At 40.8% G+C, this 15,954-nt stretch overlaps 1 protein-coding gene across 1 annotated transcript in view; it reads right to left on the bottom strand.

Annotated features, from left to right (window-relative positions):
* Window positions 1–14,956, bottom strand: part of ARHGEF16 (Rho guanine nucleotide exchange factor 16) — a 97,587-nt gene extending 82,631 nt beyond the window's left edge. Inside the window, exon 1 of the mRNA XM_063435799.1 lies at window positions 14,741–14,956. The gene's annotated coding sequence lies outside the window, so the exon portion shown is untranslated. The remainder of the gene's footprint in view (window positions 1–14,740) is intronic.
* Window positions 14,957–15,954: the final 998 nt, after the last annotated feature.

Here is a 15,954-nt window from a genome sequence, read left to right as displayed (position 1 = left end):
CTATGGTAGTGTGTCGATGTTTGTAACCTGGGGTGTTGGGGGGGTGCATTAGAACGTTTCCTGACATGTATACCTGACATGCGTGCCGGGAGTCCGGGTCAGTAGAGGTTCTGACGCCTCTCTGTGATTGTGTGAATGGAGTGTGCCGTCAGGTGGTAACATAAGAAGAAATGAGAAAATAAACAATCAGATTAACAGTGATAAAATAAAATGAGTTTGTAGAACTTATAAGTCCCAGCAGCATTTGCTTGCAATAAAAAAAAAACAATGTATGGTGCCTTTGGGGATCTGCGGTCGTTGGTGTCCCCTCAGGTGGTAGGGCCCCGATTCCTTCCTGGCACTAGCGTGGTTGATTTGGTACCCGTTCCATATTGGGGGCGAGACGTTCCCAGTGCTGGAGTTCGGGTAGCTGTCAGCAGGGCTGGTGCATCTGTCGGGGCAGTAGCTTTATAGGATTGTCCGTCCTTCGTGACCCACAGGGTGTTTGGGGTTGCCCACCTATAGGTCAGGTTTTCCGCTTGTAATGTCCTTGTGAGAGGTTGCATGCTCTTGCGCCATATTAAGGTAGCCCTGCTCAGGTCCTGAAAGAAGGATATGTGGCTGTTTTCAAAGTAATATGGGGATTTCCCCTTAATCGCTGCTGTTAGACCTAGCTCATCAGCTACTGTTTGGCACCTGAGGATGATGTCTCTTGGTGCTGTGGCTGGGGCTTTAGGGGATTTAGCTATTCTATACACCCCGTCAAACGTGAAGTACTTAGCTTGTTTCGCCGGTAGATGGGATGCCACCAGTCGTCTCACGCAGTGCGGCAGTTCTTCCAGGGGGATGTTTTCTGGGACTCCCCTTATCTTTATATTTTTCCTCCTGCCTCTATCATCTAGGGTGTTCACTTGTCTGTTGGTTTCAGTTTGGGCTGTTTGTATCTGGAGTACCTTGTCGCTTAGTGCCTGGAAGTCCTGTTGCAGGGCCAGTACGTCTGCTTCTGTGGCCTGGGTGCGTGCTGTGACTGCTTGTACCTCTGTGGTTAGTGTTGCTAGGTCTGCTTCCCACATTGTTTTGAGGTTTGATTGGAGGCTTGTGAGCATCTCCTGTATGTCCTGTTTTGTAGCAGGAGTCATTAGTACCGATGTGCTGGCAGTCTCTTGGGTGGTCTGGTGTGGGCTTCGGGGTGAATTCCCGCCCTCAGATTGCTGGGGTGTCGAGTCTCTCGTGGGAGAGGGTTCCTGTGAGTCTCTTACTGGTGTCGGACACGACCACATCTGGCCTATTTCGCGCTGCGTTTTCGCGGCAGTCGCGGGTGACCTTTGGGATTTTCTCCCTATTTCTCTGCCCAGTAGGTAGGGTGGCAGCAAGCCTGTCAGGTCCAGGCCTCCCCAGAGAGTGTTCTCCCGCAGTTGCTTGCGTCTGGCCGTCCGCGCAGTAGGCCTTGAGGCCTCGGTTGCGGTATTTCTTGCCCGCTGCCAGAAAGAAAGGCATCGGCCGCTTCCGGACGGTGCCCTGATTGCGGTTCCGTTGTCAGATATTGTTATTTTTCATCTTTGATACTACAAAAGTATATCATTTTGAAATAGGTATCATCTACCCCCCACCTCATTGGGGATCGAGATACCTGTTTTGCACACTTTGGTCCAAGGAGTTTATTCCATCATCTTGTGGTTTACTTTTATACACATATGTCTTTATTTATTATTTTATTTATTTATATTTGTCTTTCACTTATATTTCATACCTGTATTTTCACCCACCCCTTCCCCCTTTCTATCATCCACTACAGTTTCCATCTACCTCTATTGCTGCCCTTTTTATCCCTTACCACATCGTTTTAGTACTTAAAAGGTACAGCACTTATTTTTATCTTTAACTTTAACACCTTAAGTCACAGTATCCACTTACTGCATTTCCACTTATTATATACCTTTTTTTCACCACATTTTTAGCCATTAGTCACTAGCCAGCTCCTGGAGTTTACACACTTTTTTTAAAGGTGATTTTTATCTGTCTTATGGTGCAACATATTTATCTATTTTATGCAAAAACCATAAAGAGTCAAGCATGCAAATAAAAATACAGCCTAACAATGAGACCAAAAGCCAAATGCATTACAGTTGTATTGGTGTCTGGACATCCTCTTATGCTCTTGGTACAATTTCTGGTGTACAAGTTATTTAAAGGAACACTATAGGGTCAGGAACACAAACATGTATTCCTTACCCTGTACTGTTTAAACCACCATCTAGCCCCCATGGCCCCCTCTTGCCTTCCTAAATAAAGTCAAATATTACTTGTATTCCAGTCTATAGCTGCTGGCTCTGCCCCTGTCTGCCTCTGACCTGCCTGCTGACATAATCAGAAGTGGTGGTCTGAGCCAATCACAATGCTTCTCCATAGGATTGGCTAAGACGGTCAATGAGGCAAAACCAGCACAAGTCAAACACAGCCTTGGACAATCAGCATCTTCTCATAGAGATGAATTGAAACAATGCATCTCTATAAGGAAAGTTCAGTGTCTGCATGCAGTGCAGTGCTGCTCAGTTGGAAGCACTGCCCAGGAAGAACCACTAGCAGCCATCTGAGGAGTGGCTGGTAGAGCTATTGTAAAGACAGTGTGTAACGGACCGTTTCACTTACAAGAGGATAAAACCCAGTTTAGGCGATATCCCCCTTTTCCATAGACCAGCAGCTACAGCAATCACCAATCTCCCGAACTGCAAACTGTACGAATTCTGGAAACTCCCGAACTGGAAACACACGAACCCTGGAATCAGCCGAACAGGAAAAGCATACAATCCGCTTACACTCCTGGCAGTCAGCATACAATCCAATTCCCCCAAAAACGAGACGACACATCGGTTTGAGGGTCAAGCAGAATCTCAGGTCTGGAACACCCAGCCTGCTTTTTATTACAGTTGTGCACATACAGGACACACCCAGGGGGAGGCATAAAACAACCAATCAAGTAACAGTACAACCCACACATCCCCTCCCCTCATATAAGCAATTAACATAATTATTACATACAGTAAAAATACAGTTTCCACACATACTCTGTAACTTTAAAACCATACATCACATTCACATAAAAATACATATCCACAATCAATCCATTCAGGGGAACAACAAAAAATGGCATGAATCAGACCAGGGGTTCAAAAGTTAGTAAAAGTATATTTTGTTCCCCCTGGCTGGCAGTATTTTAATCTGGCTCAAAGAGTAAAAAAAACATCCCCACAATGCATCCTGGCTTCCTCCCTTCTGCCCTGGAGATAATTGGAGAAGTAATCCAATTATCTCCCAGGTCAAAGACAAAACTCCATTACACATGTGGGGACCTAAATACAGGATTATGTTTTAAAATATATAAAGTCACTTTTATTACACCAAACACAGACATGTTACATATCCCCAGATAGCTCAGGTCTGCATGCACATTATTAGGTGAATGGCACGCAGACCACACAAATACAGTTTAATTGCCATGGAGCCAAAGTCTTTCCCATAGTATTTCATTATATGAATAGGCTCCATGGCATAGCTATCTGGGGGTATCACTGCTCACACAGGGCAAGTACCGAATGGCCCCACTGTGTTTAAAGGGCCAGAATGAGTGACATGCACTCTGTTAGGGCCGAATATGTTTTGTAAAAGGGCCCAATCTCCCAGGGCCATAGTCCAAAGGCAAGAAGCGGGCAAGCAGCCCCATCCAAGGACACGTGGCGAGGTCGGTTTCGCCACACCATGTTTATAGCAATAAGCCTGAAGGTAATGATTATACTCACCAGAACACATGCAATAAGCTGTAGTTCTGGTGACTATATAGTGTCCCTTTAACCCCTTAAGGACACATGTCATGATTCACTTTTATTCCAGAAGTTGGTCCTTAAGGGGTTAAGTGAAACTAATTGGAGTGCTAAAACTACTTCCCTTTCTGATATGCGCACTGGGGTTTGCAGCTATATACCTAATCAAATATGAGTACTTTATTACTTAGGGCATATTTTGGATGGAACAACTATGTGCGTTAAAAAGAGTCCCATTCAGGCTATACACAAGGGTCATATCCAACCTGGAGGTGCTTCATTTATCATTAAATATAGATTTTCTTTACATATTATAATATTTCTCATCTTTATCACAGTCAGTCACAGGTATACAAGTAATAATTACCAATAAAGATATAATTACATGTACTGAATAACATTGCACAAGCTGAATCATTCTGGATCTATGCCAGCGTCGTGTCTCTTTGGCCCACCAAATGTTGGAAAACAGGAATTTTTATAATGAATTAACTGACAATCAAACAATTGTGGGGATTAAAGTCCAACAATAGTACATCATCATATCTAAAATATCAAAACAAGGTTAAACTATGTAGAAGTTGATATTTTGTCTCATTCTGGCACGGATGAAGGAGTTACTGTACTCACTTTATTTGTACATCTGTACTGCATTCATTTCACAATGGGATTAGGGTTACCACAACCACTTCAGTGATTTGAAGTGGTCATGGTGGCAGGAGTCAGTATCTGCAGTCTTTCAGCTTGCAACAATGCACATACTGAGATATTTGTAATTGTGTGCTTTGTGCTAGTTGCATCCCCAGTCATCTAAAAAACTACAGCTTAATTTAGTGGGTTTGATGAGTATAGTCAGTCCCTGCAGTGTTTGTGCTGTAAACAAAGCTAATTAACATCTGCTTAAGAATACCTGTACTCAGATTACTACTAGAGTTTCTTCCTGGGTCAGTGCTGCACTGAGGAAATGCTGATTGGTGCAGCTTTTTGCCATGCATGTGCGATAGCCTCCTATGGGAAAGCTTCTGATTGGCTAATATTATCAATTCTGATGATCTCAGCCATGGAGGTGGATTGGGGGGGGGTCGGGAAAACAGCACCAGCTGACCCTCGCGGCGCTTTCTACTTATTTAAGGGGGCAAAGGGGAGCCGGGGAACTAAATAGTGTTTCACGTTTGTCACGTTAGTATTTCGGACCCTACAGTGTTCCGATAATAGTTGCACAGCAACTAACCCAGGAAATTTCATGATGCTTCCATTCTGATAGTGATTGGTGAATTAACTTTCAAACCTGGTTAGGTTGCATAAATCAGCAAAAAGTAATTTCCCCAGGTACTTATGAGTATGAGCAGTAATATGTCATTCACAAATAGCAGTATTTTTTGCTGATCTATGTGAGTCCCTTATGTCCTGCTTCATATAACACATGCCAAGGGTCCCAAAGACATCACTAGTAGAAGTGGTGATAAAGGACAGCCCTGTTGTGTCTTTAGAGATACTGAAGGCCTCTGAGATGCTTCCTGCTACCAAGACATATGCCTTTGGTTCAGTATTATGGCCCATATAAAGGGCTCTGGGAGTCCAAAAGAACTGAGTGTTCATTCTATAAACAGCCAGTGTCCAAAGTCAGGAGAAGGCATCCATCCAAGTTCTTCTATGCCACCTCCATAATGTCAATAATCCACCTTGTTGAGTCACCTGCTTGTCTCCCCCTCATGAATCCCATTGGTCCATCCCTATCACACTTGGCAGCAGTGGGGTTAAACAAAGCACTATAATTTTTAGTATATAAATTGCAGTCAGTGTTCAATATCAATGTTGATCTTAATATCTAGTTGATGCCTTGCCAGGTTTTGGGAATTAACTATTTATGCCCAATAGGGTATTTTATACTGAAAATCTCCCCCCACTCCTAATGGTTGGAGTAACCCTTTGATCACACCATATTCCTATCACAGGCATTATGGACACAAAAAGTATGGCTCACAAATCTAGAATATGAATACATACAATCATGCATGCAAAGAAAAAAAAATTGTCCTACTGTGAGTCATTCTTCATACAAAGGTTACAAAACAGTAGAACAAGAGTTCAAGCTAAGTCTGCAGCTTTAAACAGGATTGCATGTAAACAGGTTTCTGTGCACATCCCTATTGCACTTGAGAGAAGAGTCACCAAGCTATGTTATATTAAATAATAATGTCATAATAATTAGTCATTACACAAAAAAGGACAGAGTTCGGATATGCCACATGAATGGTTTGAATTTGGCTTTTGGTTCAGCCAACTTCTTATTTGGATTTGTACTCAGGGCCGATGCTACGATAAGGCAGCACAGGCGGCTGCCTTAGGGTGCACCGGCCCTGGGGGGCACAAGAATCAACTGATCTTCAGAAGGGGAGCGCTGCGCAGTGCCAGTCTTTGAATGTAGCGTGACCAAGCGGGGGAAGAGGAGCTTCAGTAACCTCTCCCCGTTGTCACAGGAAGCAGTTTTATCTGCGCCTGAGTAGCTAAACAAACATGCACCGGCCCTGTTTGGGCATAGCCTAACTAGAAATATAGTACGATAGTCAGGAGCAATAAGATAGAGTATATTCAATTACTAAATAGTGTAAAATTGTGATGATATACAAATGCAGAGCTATAAAAATAAATACACCAATTAATCTAACATTGAGTTAGGGGAAACTCCTATAAGTACACACATTATGCTAATAAAATACAATAATAAGATAAATGTACAATAAAATAATACAATAAATATTTCAGTCCACACAATATGAGGGCAAAGTAAAGTCTCTCCTAAGAGCCCTTATATCCTATGGACTGTTATATTTGTTCTCTTACACTATTTAGTAATGTTTTCCACTTTATCTTATTGCTCCAGACTATCCTACTACTATAGTTCTAGTGATACTATACCCATTGATTTGTTTTATGGCTTAGTGAATCCTAGGTCACTTAGAGCAATATTTAGTTCATAATCCCCCATTTCCCTTATTTTACAAGCATTCCAGACTTTGGGGGACTCTGCTTATTCTTGGTCTTCCGAGTTGTTTGTTTTGTGTTCTTTTTTATCTTATTTGGCTTTGTTTGCATTAATTTATGGAATTTGAAGCTCTATGGCCAATACATTTGTAATGCCAATTTACACATGACTACTATGGGAATTGGCAGATAGTGATACAACCTATTAGTCATCACGCTTAAGGCAGCAATTTAAATTTAAGGATTTTAGGGGGGGAGGGGGCCGTGTGAGGTCTGAATTCTACCCATATTCCCTACATTCAGAGTGATCTTGTTCATAATTCCCCATGTTTGTTGATGGGCAGCCCCCTTTGTGGTCCCCTCTGCAGTTCACTGAGAAGGTATTGGAACAATTAAAATCACTAGTATTGCTCTCTTTTTTGTTACAATCCTATTTGACATATTTAGAGAAGAATTCAAAAATATTAATTTCATTTTTCAATTAACATGATTGTACGAATATACCTTAATCTACAGAACATAAAACCAAGTCTGGAATATCTTTACAAATAGACAAACAAACAATTATCCAGCTTAAATAAAGGAATATCGTGTTTAAATGTTTAAAGGAACATTAAAGTGTTAGGAATACAAATCTGTATTCCTAATGCTATAGCTTCCCGGTCCCTAGTGGTATTAGTTTCACCTCCCCTGTTTTTTCCTCCACCCCTTCAAACTACATAACAGAGGAGGCAGGGCTTCCTCTGACATTGCCCTAATCAATTGCTTCTCATACACTGCAGACCTAAAGTTACGTTTACATGGTCAGTGCGGCGGCTATCGTACTGGCAGCCACTATAGGTGGACTTAATTTCTCAAATACTGCAACGTTTTACATTAAAGGGTTAAGAGGACCGGGGCATTGCACCCACATCACTTAATATATTTGTCAGCAACACTTTTTCTTAACCATTTCACTGAAAGAATTTAAAAGAAATATTTTTTTTTGCCACTTATTGGCTTTTGAAGGAAAATAGACACAGCACTGCAAATAAATTTTTTTTTAAACCAGTATAACTATGGTGGAGGATCTAGACAACAAAATTATTTGTAGAACTGTGGTCTCAGTTGTACCCCACAGTGTGATTCCTCACCCACTGGAGAAATCATATCAATATCTTTCTCCACAATCTGGGGACAATGAAGATAGCTGATAGCAGTGTGTTTGAAGCAGAGATATCCCTTTTTCCCTCAAGAAAACTAAAGACTCTATAGCAGGGCTTAACCGTTCAAGTCCTATGCTTCTAGCCAGGTCTTAAAAGTTACTGGCAACTACGACCCTAGAGAGTTCATGGCACACTCGCCAAGGTCAAATTTCCACTCTCCGTAGCTAAATATTTACTTGTTTACTCGGTGTGTGAAAATTGTGAGTCTCACTCTTTAGATTCTCATATCTTATAATTTATTCTCATGCAACAACTGCATAGCTACTAAGGCATTTGGAACTTCAGGCCTGTTCAACTCCGAACTCCTGAGTGTTCTTCCAACCAAGAGGTGGTTAACTGTGCAAAGTCGTAACAGGTTTAAAAAGAGAGAAGGAAAAAGCCACCTAGCAGTTTATTTATAGTTTGTACTCTGTTACATTATTATGAAACCACCTTAGATAAACATAAAATAAAGCAAGGAGTGTCTGTCCCCATGTTACAACTCTTGCAGTTTGTAAAGCTGAAGTATTGGTAATGTGTTTTTTTTTTTTTTAAAGGGACATTATTGATACTGCTAGTTAATGTCCTTATTCCCAGAAAGCTGTACAACACAAATCAACATAAATAGATAATGAATAATTTGCATATTAATACTTTAAGTGATGTAAAAAATGGTAGGCATGTTCACTTGCTAGAAATATTGCAACAAATTGAGTGGTCACCAAATAAATGGTAACTACCTTCTTGTAGTTACGTCTGGAATTGAGGTCACTATAAAAAAAAAGTATCTTAGAGAAACACACATATCATATCTATGGATTTAGATTTAGTATAAACAAAGCAAGTCCTGTCGTTCTGCACTGGGGAACCAAAAGGAAAATAAAAATAAAACCGTAAGCGGTAACGGACTGAAATGATTAGAGCAATATTGTATGTTCAATTATATTTTGTTTTGCAGGGTGTTTTTTTCTGTTGATACATTTAGTTTTCAAATGATAAGTTCTGCTTCAGAAGCTCACCCATTGTCCCCCTCCCAACCCCCAGGGTTTCCTTTTACCTTCAGAGATACTTCTATAATTTCTACAAAAGAAAGCTTGCAGACTGCCCCATCAGAAACACCTGCCGTGCCCATAAAAAATGCTTATCTGAGTAGGCATCATGGTTTGCTGAAACACTACCAGAACACTAAGAACATGCAAAGCCTTGATCCTTTAAGCAAAATATAAATGTATCTTCTTTTATTGTTTTATTTTCCAAAATAAAGTGTCCAAAATAAAAGCTGTACTCAGAAAGAGATTGTTAATTGTATACAGCAGCGACATAACTAGGATCTGCTAGGCTTCCATGAAAAAAAAACCAAAAAAACACATCTTCCCCCACCTAGGAAGTATGTGTTTGGTGTCTGATTACATGTGATATGTATGTGTGGTGTTAGCAGAAAAAAAAAAGTATATTGTTAAGCATGTTTTCACTTTCCTTCAAGAGACCTCAACAGCTTTCATGGAAATTAAAGTTTAATGTCACATGTGAATTTTTTTCCACAGCCCAATAGCAAGCAAGAAGTTAGTTATGGTTGTTTTTTGTTTTTAATTTTACATTTCACATCGGTTGATCCAGAGCATGCACTGTAATATCATCTACACCCACAGCCCTCTGTATGTGCACAACAATACAGAGGGATGACATGTTTGCCTGAGCACCATGGGCGGTACTGTGGAAGTGTGTTTTTTTTACCCCACACACACACTAACCTCTATGGCACTATACACCTTAGCTAATGGTTCAATAGCTAATCATGAGATGACTGAAAGAGGATCTGAAATCACATTTCTGCTTGAAGGTAAGAGATCACTTACACATTAATGGGGAAGGGGGTAGCTACATGCAAAACCTACAGTTTACATACTTTCGGTTACATGGCTATACCTGCTCCTAGCATCCTGACACATGCTTTTACCCTAAGCTGATTACCCATTAAGAGGCCAGGCTGTTACATAGGACCTGGGCTCAGAGAGGGTCCAGTAGGCCCATGTATGAGCCTGAGAGCTCCAGCTGATCAAAAAGATCTCCTTTACTAGAGGGAGCATCGTGGTCTGCACCAATATCAGGTGCAGACACTTTAAAAGCCTCCTTAAAGTCCCGCTGAGATTTACATGGACTCACAGTGCAACAGAGTCATTGACTGTGCGCCTGACTTTGATGGAGTTATTAAAGTGGTCTGCATTCAATATCAGCAGACCACAAATAGCTCCTCCACAAACCACCAGGGAAAGATAAGCAGGAAGAGGGTTAACAAATATAGACAACATGCCAATACAAACTCAGCCTTCCCCAACATACAGTATACTTCCTCTTCCACACACCATCCACAAAAAAAGAACCCAGGCATCTAGTAGGGGGCCCCAATCTGGCACCTAGTCTAGGGCCCTGCGTGATCTTTATCTGGTTCTGAGTTTTACAGTCATACCTGCTTTTGCCAATTCTGATAAATGAAAGGCATGGCTACCAACTGAGCATCTAGTCCCTATGTTTACTTGCTTTTCAGAATTCAGTGTATCCTGGTGGTTATGTAGGTTTAATTACCCTTAGCGGCCCAATAAATGCAGTATTTGTTGGGTAACAAGGAGTAATGTGGGCTTATATAATTATCCCTCTACTGCAGTAATTCGAAAAATGACTGCAGCCCTCGTGATCGGTGCCCCTGGACAGGTCTCATCAGGTAAAAAAAAAAAAAGCATTTTCTCTTTAAAGGAACACCAAGGTCAGGAACACAACCATGTTTCTGACCATATAGTGTTAAAACCACCATCTAGCCCCCCCGGCCCTCATTTGTCTCTCTAAATATAGTAAATGTTTACTTGTATTCAAGTCTGCAGCTGCTGCTGGCTTTGCCCCTGATCTGTCTGCTTGGTGGACATAATCAGAAGTGGTGTTCTGAGCCAATAACAATGCTTCTCCATGGGATTGGCTAAAACTATCAAGGAGACAGATCAGGGGCAGAGCCAGCACAAGCCAAACGCAGCCCTGGCCAATCAGCATCTCCTCATAGAGATACATTGAATCAATACATCTCTATGAGGAACGTTCAGTGTCTCCGTGCAGGGGGTGGAGACACTGATTGGCAGTACTGCAAAGTGTGCAACACTGCCACATGAAGCACCTCTAGTAGCCGTAAGGTAAGTAAGGTAAACACTACATTTTCTCTGAAAAGACAGTGTTTACTGCAAAAAGTCTGAAGGGAATGATTATACTCACCAGAACCAATACAATAAGCTGTAGTTGTTCTGTTGACTATATTGTCCCTTTCAATATGTTGGACTTCACCGGCCCTTGCAGACCCAGAGTTCAACTGCCAAAACACTCTGCCCTTCATGTGTGAGGGGTTGTGGCTTTGTCCTGGTTAATGGATGCTTTCTCTAAACAGGCCTAGTCACTCCTCAAGACGGGTTGTAAGCACCTTTATTTTTATGCTGTGTCACAGAAAATCGAGTTAGAACATTATTAGCAACTCAGCATTATACCCAAAAGTACTTGTAGAGACAGAAAAAGTAAGTGTTGCTTTGTGGAGTTCAGTGCTATTTATCAGGGTGAGGAGAAGCTTCCACTGAAAAAGTCAATCCATGATCACACAAATACAAGTTCTCCCTGTGCAGCTACGCCCTGTGTGCAAACTTTTAATTCATCTGTTCTCCCAGCCTCACAAAACAAAGCCAGAGGGAGGTAGTACTGCCTGGGGAAATAATACTGAAAAACCTCACACTAACACTATGCACAATATATTGATCTCTAAAAGGTCAATATTTGCAATGGAAATAAAAGAAAAACAAACAAACAAACACAACTTAAACTTCTGTAATTCCAAAAGTTTGGTGTCCAAGGATAGAGTGTATATGCACATCACTAAACTATTAGCAAGCAGTAATGCAGGCTAAATTAACCGGTTTAGTTTCTTTCAGAGCTAAGGCAGGTGGGCCATTCTATACTATAAGCTCATTGAGAAGCATTGGAAATCCACAAATTATTGCGCTCCTGGCTCCAGCATAGATGCTTCTTAAAGGGGAACTATAGTGCCAGGAAAACAAACTCATTTTCCTGGCACTACAACTTCCCCCTTTGTCAAGGCCCCCACCTGTGGTGCAAAAGGGGTTAATAACCCATTCTGTCACTTACCCGAGTCCAGCTTCGATGTCCCTCTGAGCTGGCTCAGCTTCGCCTATGCTTCTCCACCACTGACGTCAGCCGGCGTGGGAGACCTAATGAGCATGCGCGGCAATGCTTTCCTATGGAGATTTCGGTGACACTGGGCTTTTACAACTCCGCCCCCCTCCCCCCATTACAATCTCAAAGATAACATGCAGTAGGAAAAAAAAAATGCATATTTACTAAATAGTTACAAGTGAAAATGGTCAATGGAGTGTAATTTTAACCCCTTAGTGACCAGACCATTTTTCAATTTTCTTACCGTTAAGGACCAGGGCTGTTTTTGCATTTCTGCAGTGTTTGTGTTTAGCTGTAATTTTCCCGCTTACTCATTTACTGTACCCACCCATATTATATACCATTTTTCTCACCATTAAATGTTCTAATGACACCATTATTCTCATATCATATAATTTACTATAAAAAATAAAATATGAAAAAAAAAAACCACACCACTTTTTAACCGTTACCCCCAAAATCTGTTACGCATCTATAACCGCCAAGAAACACCCATGCTAAATAGTTTCAGAATTTTGTCCTGAGTTTAGAAATATCCAATATATCCAACTACTGGGAGAGAGGGAGAGAGGGAGAGAGAGAGAGAGAGACATTATATCAAATTTAATTCTAAGTGTATTTTGATATAAATGATATTAATATCAAAATATAGTTAGAATAAAATTACATATAATTTTTTTTTTTTTTTTTTTTTAAAAATGTAAAAAATGTTTTCAATTTTAACAGAAGCAGGGAGACTGCCCGTCAGTTCAGGCAGTCCACCTGCAGGCAGCACTATGGACGCCTATTGCAATCACATGGCCCCACGGGGCCTTATTTGCCGAGGGGGGATTGTCTGGGCTGTCAGCGCCCCCAGACCGGTAGCAACACCGATCGCCGGCAGGGGAAGAGTGACGATCGGGTAAGTAATATATTTTGGTATATTTACTAGGTACGTCCGTGGTCCTTAAGGAGTTAAAGGCACACTATAGTTACCAGATCAGTTACAGTATACTGTAGTTGTTCTGGTGTTTATAGCCTGTCCCCGCAGGCATTTTAATGTAAAAACTCCCTTTTCAGAGACGGCCACTAAAGGGGCTTCCTGGGTCAGTTAATGACATTCAGGATCTCCCCGATCTGCATGGACATGGGGAACTTTCCCCATAGAGATGAATTGAGGCAATGCATCCCTATGAGGGGATGCTGATTGGCGCAGCTCGGCGTTTTGCAGGACGTGTGTGTATTAGCCTCCCAACGCTTTCCTGTGGAAAAGCAGTGGATTGTCTGATATTAGTTTTGAGCATGTGGCGGAGCATGGGCAGAACCGGCGCCGAGCCGCGCAGCACTGGCATAAAGGATAGTCTTCATTATTTTTAAGGGGGGCCCAGGAACATAAAATGGGGTTTTTAACACTGTAGGGTCAGGAATACATATTGCTGATCCTATAGTGTTCCTTTAAATTAATTTACATGATGAGCTCTGGATGTGCCATGACAGCCATAAATACAATATCAATTAAAAATGGAAAAAAAAACCAAAAAAAAAAACACACGCACACACAATCCAGATTTTAGTTAAGCATCGGTGCCTGCAAAAATCTCACAAGGGACAGTTTTGCATTAAAATATTGGGAGTTCACGTCCTTCCGGTGATCTTGCATGCAATAGTAAAATCTACAGTTTAATCTACAGTTTACCATAAAATATATCACAGGCTTATGTACAGTTCATTGAAACCACACATAATGTACATGAGACATACACATAAGATTGTGCAACAAAGTCCTGGGGGTAATGGGTAACATGAAATGGCAGACAATTTACTATGCATGCAAACTGCCTGCAGGCTACAGAGGGGATCAGAGAGGGGTCTATACACCCTTACAAAAGGCACAGTATTAGATAAGAAATCTAATCACTGCAAAACCAATTCCAACACCTCAGATAAACAAAGAATCTCATCTTATAAATAACTGCTTGTCAACGGAATTTTCAACACACACCTTTAATGATTAATACAGAGTTAATGGTTTAAAACGTAGCACTGGAACACATTGTGCATTGCTCCATCGTCAACACAGTAATCGTCTAGATTGCAAGCTTCTTTGACCAGGGTCCTTATCAACATATTGTCCCTGTAACATTTTGTAATTGTCTCATTTATTGTTAAATTTCCACCTTTATAATACTTTAAAGCTCTGTGGAATAGGTTGGCGCTATATAAATGGCAATAATAATCATAATTACAGTACAAATAAAATAAATTATACACTCACCCACCTAAAGTACAATCAATGCAGGTCTATTCATTACTTTCGTTACAGTATTTGCCACAATATTTACAAATAGAAACAAAAAGTTAACACTCAACCAATGTGTCATTCCATAGATAAAGAAACTTCAGATTTTACAAAGTGACGCATTGTGGCGTCATAGAAATAAAATGGGGGGGGGGGGAGTTTAAAAAACAGAAGTAATTAACTCTGAATGCAGTCACATGAAGCTCTGCTCTAAATCTGTGTGTTTACTGTGTGAGAAAGTTTGTGTCTCAGTCTCCCATTGATTGCACCCCCCTTACCTGTCAGTTCCTGGTTACTGCTAGCTTTGGAGAGGTGAGGTTCGTGCAGACCCAAGCTGATTCAATGTTTCACGTTCATTGTTCCCAGATGATTATTTTATTTGCTGTCTTGGAATAGAGTGACCAAAGGCTCAATCTGAAGTTGTTGTTGCTCCCCCTCCCATTCTGACTTCCTGTCTCTCTGAATGCTCTGTCTTCCTAGCTCAGCCCCATTGTGTTCTGACATCACCCAGGTGTGTGCAGGACACTACAGGAGAAGGGGAGGGTTTTTACTGTAAAGAAACTGGAATTACCCAGTTCCTTATTTTGTTGAGGCAGTTTTTTTCCCCTAGTCAAACCAGTCCGTGCCGTATGTCACTAACCAAGTTTTTCACTAAAGTTAGAATTGCAAGTGAATTTCACATTTAAAGGAACACTATAGTCACCTAAATTACTTTAGCTAAATAAAGCAGTTTTAGTGTATAGATCATTCCCCTGCAATTTCACTGCTCAATTCACTGTCATTTAGGAGTTAAATCACTTTGTTTCTGTTTATGCAGCCCTAGCCACACCTCCCCTGGCTATGATTGACAGAGCCTGCATGAAAAAAAAAGATGTAATTTACCTTAAATAATTGTATCTCACTCTCTAAATTGAACTTTAATCACATACAGGAGGCTCTTGCAGGGTCTAGCAAGCTATTAACATAGCAGGGGATAAAAGAAACTCTTAATTAACAAAATGAAATGACAAATTGAAGGAGATCATTTAAAGTGACTGTCACTGTCTGGGGTCTTTGCATATTTTACAAAAAAATCTCCATCTGTAACTGCTCTGATAGCAGCGAAGTGGCCGAGGAGTGCAGGGCAAGTTGAGCTGTATTTACCTGATCCTGTCTATATGGGCATCATCATCGTTCAAGAAAAATAATGCAAAATAATACATTTAAATAAAAGAATAAAAAAATTAAATTAAATTTACTCACTAAGACCCTTTTTATTTTTTGCAAACCTTGGATATGCAAAGTAATTTCAGGAAGACTTACCAACAAGAAGCTCCGTCAATCAGATGCCTTTCATGCTAGACCAAAGTGTTTGATCTTATCCCATAAACTCTTTTTAGCAGAATTTTATGTGATAAATAGTTTGTCCACCAGCCACATTCAATTCATTATTATTTTATTGTCATATAGCACCAACATTTTCCATAGTGTAAATCTACAGTTGGGATATTTA

The sequence above is a fragment of the Pelobates fuscus genome, chromosome 11 (genome assembly GCF_036172605.1).
Source record: "Pelobates fuscus isolate aPelFus1 chromosome 11, aPelFus1.pri, whole genome shotgun sequence".
Classification (NCBI taxonomy): domain Eukaryota; kingdom Metazoa; phylum Chordata; class Amphibia; order Anura; family Pelobatidae; genus Pelobates; species Pelobates fuscus.
The sequence above is the reverse complement of the archived record's forward strand: the minus strand, read 5'-3'. Positions and strand labels throughout refer to the sequence as shown.